The sequence below is a fragment of the Diabrotica virgifera genome, chromosome 1 (assembly GCF_917563875.1).
Source record: "Diabrotica virgifera virgifera chromosome 1, PGI_DIABVI_V3a".
Taxonomy (NCBI): Eukaryota; Metazoa; Arthropoda; class Insecta; order Coleoptera; family Chrysomelidae; genus Diabrotica; species Diabrotica virgifera.
In genome coordinates, this window is record NC_065443.1 from 23,141,882 (window position 1) to 23,153,125 (window position 11,244).

The window sequence follows — 11,244 nt, forward strand, 5'->3', positions numbered from 1 at the left end:
AGAACAACTATACTGGACTATTAATTCAGACCCATTTAGTTAAATGGGAATATCCTCTGTGGAGAAAATTATATTTTCACTAAGAGGAACTTCCCATATTGTTCGAAATTCGTATGTAAATGTTTTCCTAACAAAGTTATAATTTATGGATTGGTTCAACATACTAGTTCGGTTTTAATTCGCGCAAGCAATTTTAATTGGAGAGAAATTTACATCGGACGAGGCAGTTTGTCGTTTTTAATGCAAATGGCCAACACGCCGCGCCACCGGCCAGCCAATTGCCAATAGATAAGATTTGACAGCTAGCGCGTATATACAGACAGTTTAATCGTTGTGTTCGATTAGATTTATTTGGAAATGCTTTATCTACACGTTGAATAAACAGCGGAAGCATACTACAACATTCAAGATCTTCCGTCCGATAAATTTTTGCAAAATATGTGTTCACGTTAAACGAATTAGAGAAAAAATACTGTTTGGCAGAATGTGCCGCAATTTTTTTTCTTCTTACTTTCCGTGTTGTTTATTTTTGTTTGTAATTGCATAAAGTTATACATACTTATAAAGTTGTATAGTTGGAAAGGCGAACACTACATGGCGATCCTGCCAGTCCTTTGTGGCCGCGGCCACGTAATAATTATTATCATTAGAAAATAACGAATCTTCTGTGCTGAATCATCAAATCCACTGCCAATAGCGATAACCGAAAGCAGTTGAAAATGGGGAAGAATGAGTATACAAGGAGAACAAAGAGAAAGAAGAGCAAATATTCATAAACCATGCAGGTAATACGGCTCACATGTGAATATATCTGCAACAGTTTATTTATTTAACGTGTGGCTTATATCACAGAATAGGTTATTAACTTTACATTTATATATCATACAATACATTACAAATAGACGCCCAGTTTTTTTATATACATATTCTATTGACTTTCGGTTGCCATTACGAAGTCTTTAGGGTCTACAGTGTGTGCTCTGCGTGAGTAGTCTTGTACTATGTTACTAATCTGTCTCACAGACCACAATCAAAAGGAGGCTTCACAAAGAAAGCTTACCCCATCTGTTGAAGGAGTCGGCGCATCTTCCGCAGTTTGTACTGATTCGATTTAGTCCATGTGGTGAGACCGCTCCCGCCTGGAAAAATTTCTGATTCGGTTTGTTTGTGGATTCCTATTCAAAAATGTCCCCTTTAAACAAATCTGAAGGGTGCCGGGCAGAATTTTTGGGCAGAAATTGTTTAAACAATTTTTTTAAGCAAATACCAAAGATCACGTTTTTTTTTGCTCCGGAACATATATTTTTAAGTTTTGTGGGTCATTCTAAACAAGAAAAACAAGAAAGGTATCTTGTACATTTTCTTAAAAATTGATAGTTTTTGAGTTTTAAGCGATTTAAAATCTGAAAAATGCGAAAATACGCATTTTCGAGGCCTAAAAACTCATATTTAAATTAGTATTTTTAAGGTTTCCAGATACTTAAATTGAAGATTAAACATTCAGCTTCAAGATTCTGAAGAGTGATCGCGTCTAACCTTAATTTATACCGATGTTTTTTAATTGGTAAATATGAGTGTTTATCCGAATTTTTGTTTCGGTACGGCGAGCTCTATTTCAAAAATCTCCTATTTTCTTCCAAAAAATATTTTTTCTAGATTCTTTGGGATATTCTAAATAAAATAAGTTTCCTGACATTTTTCTCAAAAGTTAATAGTTTCAAAGTTATTATAAGCGATTTAAAATCCAAAAAGCGTTTTTTGGCATTTTTCGGATTTTAAATCACTTATAACTTTAAAACTATTAACTTTTCAGAAAAATGTCAAGAAACTTATTTTATTAAGAATATCCCAAAGAATCCAGAAAAAATATTTTTCGGAGGAAAATACGAGATTTTTGAAATAGAGCTCGCCGCCCCGCCAAAAAAATCGGATAAACACGCATATTTAACAATTGACAAACAACGGGTACAAATTCAGGTTAGACGCGATCATTCTTCAGAATCTTGTAGCTGAATGTTTAATCTTCAATTTGTGTATCTGGAAACCTCAAAAATACTAATTTAAATATGACTTTTTAAGCCTCGAAAATGCGTATTTTCGCATTTTTTAGATTTTAAATCGGCGATAACTCGAAAACTATCAACTTTTAAGAAATATTACAAGATACCTTTCTTGTTTAGAATAACCCAAAAATTCTATAAATGTATGTTTCAGAGCAAAAACACGTGATTTTTTTGTATTTGTTTAAAAAAATTGTTTAAACAATTTCTGCCCAAAAATTCCTCCCGGCACCCTTCAGATTTGTTTAAAGGGGACATTTTTGAATATGAATCCGCAAAGAAATCGAATCAGAAACTTTTTCAGACGGGAGCGGTCTCACCACATGGACAAATTGACGATTACCCAAATCTTACGGGAACGTTAAAATTCGTGAGCTTTGTCTGTGATGTCCAGTAGACTATGGTAATTCGGATCTGTTTTACTTTTCCACTCTTCTCTCCATCGGGCATTTAAGTCAAAATTGGAATGATGTATAGCTTGAGCGGATTGCAGGGGAGGTAACCTGGATCGCAGACGGTAGTATCGGGAGTGTTGTTGGGGACTAAAGTTGACGATTATTCATAATTTTGTTGAGTTCATTAACCAATACATGTTCGCGGCGGAGCTTGGGTGGAGCTGTTACTAAGAGTGGGTAGCGACATTGTGGGGAAGGCATAATTATGCCTGATGTTCCACCACACTGGTGTTAAGTATCCTGCCACCGGATATTTGTTGCTGTATACCGCCATGTAATGCAGCAGTTTCTGTGTTATATTCCAGCGACAGTTTTGCTGACGTTTTCGTGTTCTCTGAATATGAGCGTTCTGTCTAGAGTCTAGAGTGACGTCAATATATTTCAGGTATTTCTTGCATATCAATTCTTCATTATTAAAATACACTCGCAATATTCTCTGCCAGCCTGTTGTTGAGATAAAAAGTTGATACTTAGGTTCATGCCAACTTTTCTCAGAAAATGCAAAATACCAAAAAAAAACTCGAATTCGAAAATTTTTTTAATTATGTAGAATTTTGAGCTATGTATGTATCAACATTTACAGTTTAATTACTCGCAAAACGTAAGATTCTATGTTACATTTCGTTGTCTTTAAAGTGGATGAAAAAATTCAAAGTATCCCTATTCTACAGTATTAACTAAAGAAACGCTACTTTTGCAATCCTTTACTTTATTGAAGCTTAATTTTATTTGAAATTACGCTAAAAAGCTTCCTTTTAGTTAATATTGAACGTTTAACCGAGTATGAGCACGTATTATGACTACTAAAAGCATACAAGGAAAACCCTACCAATTGCTTAGTCATTATACTCCATTTTATTATTCTTGAAGTTCTCATATTCTCAGAGTAATTGATATTAGGGACGCTGCTCTCTCTATCAAATTATAGGGCCCTTTTAGCATGTAAATTACATTTTCACTAGGTTTACTGACATGAATAACTAATAATATCCACTATTCCTACAGGTTTCCAAATAATAATAGAGAAGATGTTTGTCGAAGTTAAATAACGACAGATATACCGGAATTAAACCACAACGATAAAGGGCCTGCTTCTCCGACTAAATTGAATTAAATCCCACCAATGAATTCAATACACACATACCATCTTTCCGTATATTTTAGATCAGCCTATGATAGCGTCCTAAGAAATAAATTGTATTAAGCAATGGATGAATTCCACATCCCCGATAAACTGATAAGTAGGGAGCGGATAATATGCGCATATATATGCAGTAAAAAATTACGAAATATGCGCAAGATATACACAAAAATTAAAAAAATGCGCATTTCGAGAAACCACAAATTTTCTGTTCTATTGTATTCTAGGGGGTTCTTTTATAGGGGGCGGCAATCTTATTTAATTATTATCTTTCAAATAAAATTATTATTTTTTATATATGCAATTTATTCACAGTTTTTACAAAAACTGATACCAACAGTTACCTATTTAAAATAAAACAACAATATTACTATATTATATCTTCGATTATAATTCACTACAATGTGTTTTTCCAAATTTTTTAAGAGGAAACATTTTCAGATAGAATATTTCAGATAGAATCAGATAAAATATTTTTATAACTTGGAAAACGCCTTTCAACACCAACAGAAGTAATCGGGGCGTATTTAAAATAATTTGTTAAAGCCGAAAATTCTGAACCAAAATCAATTTCAAAATTTCCATTAAAAATTTCGCATATTTATGTCCTCAAAAGGTATAAAGCCGTTTAAAGACGGGATCTGATCTAAAGCATGATTATTTCAATTTCCGTTAGAAAATTGTAAAACAATATTCTCAAACAAATTCTCTTAACAATAGGGGGTTTAAAAGAATCGCCAGAATTAGGTACCTACTAAATCGGGATACAAATTGTACTGAATAATACCATAAATAATACAATAAAATTGTACAATTAATAAAAGTAAATAAAATTCGGATTTCCCGGTAAACCATCATTCATCATTTTAACATTCTACAATCATTTTATAACGGCACAGTATAAAGAGGGATAACGGCGTACTATAAGTACTTTGTGCAAAGATCGGATATTTTCTAAGAAAAAAGGCAGTAAATGAGCCGTCCCTCTTCAGGTAGTTCTCGAATTAATAGAACATCCTGTGCGGGGAAATATTAATTTTGTGTCGAATTAAAAAATTAAAAATTTTTTTTTGGACTTAAATGTTTTTAAATAGGCACAACATATGCATGTTTCTTTAAAATATGCAAAATTTAGTAAAGTTCTCAAATATGCGAAATATGGATGCAATATGCATTTAGCATAAAATCCGCTCCCTACTGATAAGATTGGTTAAGGCTACAATGCGTAAAGTTATTTGCAAAGTCGAAATACAGAGCGAATAATCACAGGCGTTTGAAATGCATGTTAAGCTGTGCCAGGGAGATGCGCTGGCGTATCTCCTTTTCAACATAGCTCTGGAAAAGGCGGTCAGAGATGCCCGAATAGACAATAGAGGAAATATTTAAACCATCTCAAATTTTGGCATATCAAGATGATGTCGACTTAGTTGCCCGCACAACACGCAAGCTAGAAGAAATTTATACCACCATCTCAATTGCCTCAAAAAATATGGACCTGCCCTGCAAGTAAATTACGAGAAAACTAAGATGGTGGCATCAACACCTAGCAATAGAGCCAGAAACATCGATCACCAATTCACGGTTGATAACTCTACCTTTGAAGTGGTGGACGAATTCACATACTTAGGCTCCCTGATCATCAACGAGAACGTCATGACGGAAGAAATCAAGCGAAGGATAATCCTAGCAAACAAATGCTATTTTGGATTGAGTAGACATATTATGAGAAGAAGAAACTTAAGCCAAAAAACAAAAATAACGATATTCAAAACTCTTATACAACCAGTGTTGACAAATAGATCGGAGACATGGACCATCTCCAAGGCAGATAAAAACCTTCTGATGAGTTGCCATTAAGTCATTGGAATGTAAACAACTTAATTTGCATCCCACCTATTGGGAAATTCGATACATTACCTAAGGGCACTATCCTGTTGCCATGTATCTATCATAAGGCATTTTATTTAAGTATACACCTTTAATGCATCCATGTTATATTTAAAGGGTTTTTACCCCAATATTTTTCTTTGGTGGCTCAGCTAGCATCCAATCTATCTAACACTGATGATGATTTTTTATGAAATCGAAAACGTTTTGTTGTGATGTAGCCCTTTAAAGGGATTTTAATAAAATGTTATACCTTTTACAAAGAATTTTTCCAATTTTTGTGATTTATGGTATACAGCCGAATACAGGAAGAAAAAAAATTTCTTTTCCTTGTGGACTTCTGCTTATATGTGAACGAATAATCCTGCGAGGACTATTCGGTGGCGTATGTTGCCAGGAGCGATGCGATGCGATGTTTGGAGTAGGAGGTACAACTACGAGATATAGCACAGATATAAACATTAGGGTGGGCCGAAAAAACTAAAATTATTTTTTTTTCAAGTCGTAATACCGCGGAAAAGTTGCGAATATATGAGACTAAAAAGGGGTAAGAATTTAAAAAATATCGGTTTATATCTTCCGTTCGCGCATGAGCCATAAACTTTGCCGAAATTGGTAAAAAACTGATTTTTTGCGATAATTTTTAACAGATTAAATTTAGCGTGGATACGTTTGTAATAGCTCATTTTCTCATTCTTAATAACCATACTAACTAAATTTAGCCGTGTTATTAAAATCTCTTAACATTTTCCGTTCGCGCATAAGGCATAAAAATAGCCAAAATGTGACAAAATTGCATATTTCATACACGTTTAATTTTTCGCAATTAAGAGTTTAGTTGAATGAAAATAATACTCACATATACATTTTGTTAAACTTGTATTGAGAACACTTAAAATAAACATACTTTAAACACATCATTTTCAGAACTTTAGTAGGCTATTATTTAAAAATATTGTTTGTGAATATAGAAAAAACCAAATTTTTTTACGAGATGCAAGTTTTCAATTCGACAATATGGTCCAATATCCACCAGTCCATTGTCCAGCCATCTTGTATTATTTTAACACCTTTTTGCTATTACATAGTAGAAGGCATGGGGGCATACCCATGAGCAGGGGGGGCCACGGCCCCCCCTGGCTTTTCGAGTGCTTTAAGTTATAATATATGGTATAACCAAAGTGTACAAAATATAAAGTGCAACATCTTCACTTCTGCCCCCACCTGAAAATTTTTATATGGGCGCCCGTGGTAGAAGACACTTTGAACTGTGATTTCTGTGTAAAGTCCGGCATTGCAGACCTTGATAACAATGTTGTTTTTATCAAGCCCTCGCGATTCTCAGCTCCGCAAACTTCTCCAGCGGCTTCTGTTACGAGTTTTACACATCGTTCTACTGCCTGTGTATGAACAGGAAATGACTTTAATATTACATCCCAGTTAGGGGCTGAATCACTCTGAATAATTAATTTTATTTCGGGTTGTTGTTAATGATATTTCGTCAACAGGGTTGTTGACCCTGTTATTGAGCGTAATGCTTTTTTCGCCTATGCAGAACATTGTTGGCCATGACACAAGATAACAGAAAACATATAAGAGAGCTTGGACTTCGCAGAATTCTGACAGCTAGAGAGCTAGATAAAACAAGATCTAACATTAGAATATTCAAACTGCCAAAACTAAATTTTGCATGTCGAGACTATTCAGAAATAATTCATTACTTAGACTGTGACTTATCTTCTCCTCCATTATTAAAAGATATAAATGATGATGAAATAACATTAATTATTTAGAGTGATTCAGCCTCTAACTGGGATGTAATATTAAAGTCATTTCCTGTTCATACACAGGCAGTAGAACGATGTGTAAAACTCGTAGCAGAAGCCGGTGGAAAAGTTTGCGGAGCTGAGAATCGCGGCGGCTTCATAAGAACAACATTGTTATCAAGGTCTGCAATGCCGGACTTTACACAGAAATCACAGTTCAAAGTGCCTTCTACTATGTAATAGCACAAAGGTGTTAAAATAATACAAGATGGACTGGACGGACAATGGACTGGTGGACATTGGACCATATTGTCGAATTGAAAACTTGCATCTCGTAAAAAAATTTGGTTTTTTCTATATTCACAAACAATATTTTTAAATAATAGCCTACTACAGTTCTGAAAATGATGTGTTTAAAGTGTGTTTATTTTAAGTGTTCTCAATACAAGTTTAACAAAATGTATATGTGAGTATTATTTTCATTCAACTAAACTCTTAATTACGAAAAATTAAACGTGTATGAAATATGCAATTTTGTCACATTTTGGCTATTTTTATGCCTTATGCGCGAACGGAAAATGTTAAGAGATTTTAATAACACGGTTAAATTTAGTTATTATGGTTATTAAGAATGAGAAAATGAGCTATTACAAACGTATCCACGCTAAATTTAATCTGTTAAAAATTATCGCAAAAATCAGTTTTTTACCAATTTCGGCAAAGTTTATGGCTCATGCGCGAACGGAAGATATAAACCGATTTTTTTTTATTCTTACCCCTTTTTAGTCCCATACATTCGCAACTTTTCCGCGATATTACGACTTGAAAAAAATAATTTTAGTTTTTTCAACCCACCCTAATAAACATATATTTGGTGGTAAAGAAGTAGTATCTCTTATAAAAATAGGAAGACTAAGATGGGCGGGACATCTAACAAGATCACAGCCGATGAACCCTCCTAGAAGAATCCTTATGTCACAACCTGTGGGAAGTAGAAATAGAGGTAGGCCAAAACTCAGATGGAAGGATGGTGTAGATGAGGATGGTAGAAAAAGAGGGCAGAAAACTGGCAACTGTTGACAATGGATAGAACTGACTGGCGTAATAGACTTGGGAAGGTCGAGGCTCTTTCATAGGGCTGTAGCACCATTGATGATGATGATATCTAATAATATCCACTATTCCTACAGGTTTCCAAATAATAATAGAGAACATGTTTGTCGAAGTTAAATAACGACGGATATACCGGAATTAAACCACAGCGATAAAGTGCCTGCTTCTCCTGCTAAATTGAATTAAATCCCATGGCTATATTTTTAATTTACACATGAAAGGTTCCTAATAAATAGCTTCATCTGGAATTGATGTATTGAAAAACAAAAAGTATGAAAATGTGAAAAAGCGCCACAAAGGTAACTAAAATTCAACGGTTTCAGATTAATGCTGGTTTAATTTGCCACTCTCGCTGTTGAAAACTTAAAATATAGACCGGGCAGTATCGTCGCCCCCGCTAGCAAAATTATTCCGATTAGATTTTTTTGCACAAACTTACTCAAAAAGAGCTGCTTATAACATATACACAGGGTGCCGGGCGGTGCCGTGGTCGAAAAATTGTTTAAACATTTTTTTTAAACAAATTCACAAAAATAATTTTTTCATTTCGAACAATATTTTTTCAGATAATTTGGGTCATTTTGAGGAAAAAAGGTGTCTTGTCATTTTTCTGTAAAACTGATTGTTGCTGAGTTACATGCAATTAAATATTTGAAAAATGCGAAAATGGCCATTTTCAAGGCTTAATAACTCGATTAAAAATTATTATTATGAAATTTAAAAAAGACCAAATAAAGTTTCAAACCCCTTCTTCAAGATCCTGAAGATATTTTTGTCATTATTTATTACAAAGCTGCTATTTTTAATTATTAACCAGTAGCGCTATAGTCCAACTGTATCGTCGCCCCCGCTAGCGAAATTATTCCGATTCGATTTTTTTGCACAAACTTACTCAAAAAGAGGTCCTTATAAAATATCCACAGGGTGCTGGGCGGTGCCGTGGTCGAAAAAATGTTTAAATAATTTTTTTTAAACAAATTAAAAAAAAATCATTTTTTTATTGCGAACGATTTTTTTTAGATAATTCGGGTTATTCTGAGCAAAAAAGGTCTCCAGCGATTTTTTTCTAAAATTGATTGTTGCCGAGTTATTTGGCCAGTTTCGCATTTTTCAAATTTTAAATTGCCTATAACTCGACAACAATCAATTTTAGAGAAAAATCACAGGATATCTTTTTTACTTAGAATGTTCCAAATTATCTAAAATAATTCCGTGGCTCTCGGGTAAAAGGGCATATCTCAAATTTTTCCCGAAATGAGGTAAAAATATGAAAATAAAGTAAATTTTGTGCTCTTCATTTGGGTAAAAGGATATATTTTACAATCTAAATATTTCCATTAGATTTTGACATGTGAAAAGGGAGTCATTGAACAAAATTAGCGTTTACAATGGAGTAAAGAGGAATAATTCCAGATATGCTTTAGTTTCCAAATGTATTTACAAAATAAATTCGGGTAAAATGTTATATTAGTAGATAATTCTCTTTACCTGAATCATATATGAACCAAGGATGCAAGAATTACGTTTGGGTAAAAAGGGATATTTAGAGATATTTTCGTTTACTGGAATCAGATGCACAAAATTTACTAATTATGATTAGAGTAAAAGGAGATATTTGGACATAACTTCATTTACCCAAATTTAATCAGTATAAAGTGTTTAAATATAATATGTGCAAAACCAAGATATCACGACTTACGTTCATTTACTCAAATGTAATAACTGTAATTTCATTAATTTTTTGTTTTACTTAATTTTATTAATCTCTCAAACACGTTGTATTTTGTCGTTGGTTGAGTATTTAAGATCGGTCACTGGCAGAAAACCTACATCCCAACGACGATTTGGTTGCCTGGCCACCAAAAGTATGTTGTTTGTTTCTACCGGTCTGGGTCTATGGGTCTAGTCTAGTTCTGTTCTAGAGTTTCTAGAGTGTTGTCGTATACCTCTGTAGTCGTGTACATCTGTGGTTTCTACTTTTGAGGTTATAATCTTAGGCTACCATGCGTGAGGTGTTAATTAACTACTATTATTGGAATAAAACATTATCAATAGCGGAATAATGGAAAATAGATCATCACGTGGGAGGGAGAGGCAGCATGATGCGGAGACCCTCAGAAATGAAAGGAATAAAAGAATATTACGAGCTGCATTGTCGAAAATTAATATTGGTAAATATTTCACTTGACCTACTTTTCTCTTTACCAACATATTGATCATATCAAAGGGCGTCGTGCAACGGTCTTTTTATTTTTATTTCTATTAAATTTGCAAAACGAGATAGTGGCCTGACGAAAAGAGAGTGCAAGCCACTAGACTCTTGTAAGCTTAAATGTGCTGAAAGAATTACAGATGAAAACCACTTGCACATTTTTACAGACTACTAGAATATGTGTGATTACTCGAAACGTGTAAGTTATATTGCAAATTTAATAACTACCGAGCCAAAGAAGACACAAACATTAAGAAAAATAACAGAAACACAAAAAATCGCAATATAACTCACTCATAAGTAGAGCCTACGCAATAATGGAAATCTTCAGCCTGTTTGTAAGAAATGCTTTCTATATACCTTTGGTGAAACGGCGAAGTTTTTAACAAGCGCTATAAAAAGTGTGACTTTGATCACGCTCTGATAGAAAAAATGAAAAAAAATCAAATATCCCAATCTATCACCCGCACGACTGGATGCAGTTGGTTCGTCAGACGGGGAAGAAAAACCCATTTGTTGTGACAGAAATTAAGCAGTCAGACTTTTTCCAATTCTCTAATTTGTACAAGTCGGCACTTCAAAATAAAAAACGAAGTAAACGAAGACGGAA